Raw genomic sequence first — 1,096 nt, 5'->3', positions numbered from 1 at the left:
TGCAAAGAGACAGGCTGAAGACTTCCTCAAAGATCAGGAACAGGAAATCTCTGATCTGATGAAGAGGAGCTCTGAGGTGAAGCAGCTCTCCCAGTCTGAAGACCACCTCCACCTCCTCCAAAGCTTCTCCTCCCTGAAAGCTGCTCCACCCACCAAGAACTGGACAGAGGTCAGAGTCCGTCCACCATCACATGAGGGGACTGTGGTGAGAGCTGTGGCTCAGCTGGAGAAGAAGATTGGGAAGATGATGAAGAAGATGATGGAGGCTGAGATGAAGAGGGTCCAGCAGTCTGCAGTGGATGTGACTCTGGATCCTGATACAGCTCATCCGTACCTCATCCTGTCTGATGATGGAAAACAGGTTTACTGTGGGACTAAACGACAAAAACTACCAGACAATCCAGAGAGATTTTCTCTGTGTTCATGTGTTTTAGGACGTCAGAGTTTCTCTTCAGGCAGATTTTACTTTGAGGTTCAGGTTAAAGGAAAGACTGACTGGGAATTAGGAGTGGCCAGAGAGTCCATCAACAGGAAGGGGATGATCACAGCAAGTCCTCAGAATGGTTACTGGACTGTTAGGTTGAGGAATAGCAATGAGTACTCAGCTTCTGCTGATCCTCCAGTCCGTCTGCATCTCCATCCTGATCCTGAGAAGGTGGGGGTGTTTGTGGATTATGAGGAGGGTCTGGTCTCCTTCTATGATGTAGATGCTGCAGCTCTGATCTACTCCTTTACTGGCTGCTGCTTCACTGAGAAACTCTACCCATACTTTAATACCTGTTTAAATTATCGAGGTAAAAACTCTGCTCCTTCGATCATCTGTCCTGTTAATCAGGCTGATGGTTCCTACTTTATTTCTGATGAGGTGATTTGAATCTATTTATGGAAATCTTCCAACCTAAGCATTTCTTGAGGTGAATTCCTTCTGTTACAGCCATGGCAACTAGTTTCATGTTCACACCCTTTTCTATCTTCATAGACCCAAGCAGCCAATTTAAATTAATTTGCACTTGTTTAACTCTTTTTAACAACTTTTGGTCTAACATCATCAACACAGAGCCAACATGCTCGTTGTTGTTTCTTTCTCCGGCGACAA

General features: G+C 45.3%; 1 pseudogene; it reads left to right on the top strand.

Annotated features, from left to right (window-relative positions):
* LOC107104970 overlaps positions 1-874 on the top strand; it is a 2,637-nt pseudogene extending 1,763 nt beyond the window's left edge.
* The last annotated feature ends 222 nt before the right edge of the window (positions 875-1,096 follow it).

The sequence above is a fragment of the Cyprinodon variegatus genome, unplaced genomic scaffold, assembly GCF_000732505.1.
Source record: "Cyprinodon variegatus isolate N-32 unplaced genomic scaffold, C_variegatus-1.0 Scaffold1980, whole genome shotgun sequence".
NCBI classification, from domain to species: domain Eukaryota; kingdom Metazoa; phylum Chordata; class Actinopteri; order Cyprinodontiformes; family Cyprinodontidae; genus Cyprinodon; species Cyprinodon variegatus.
Note: the sequence above shows the minus strand (reverse complement) of the source record. Positions and strands in the feature narration are given on the sequence as shown.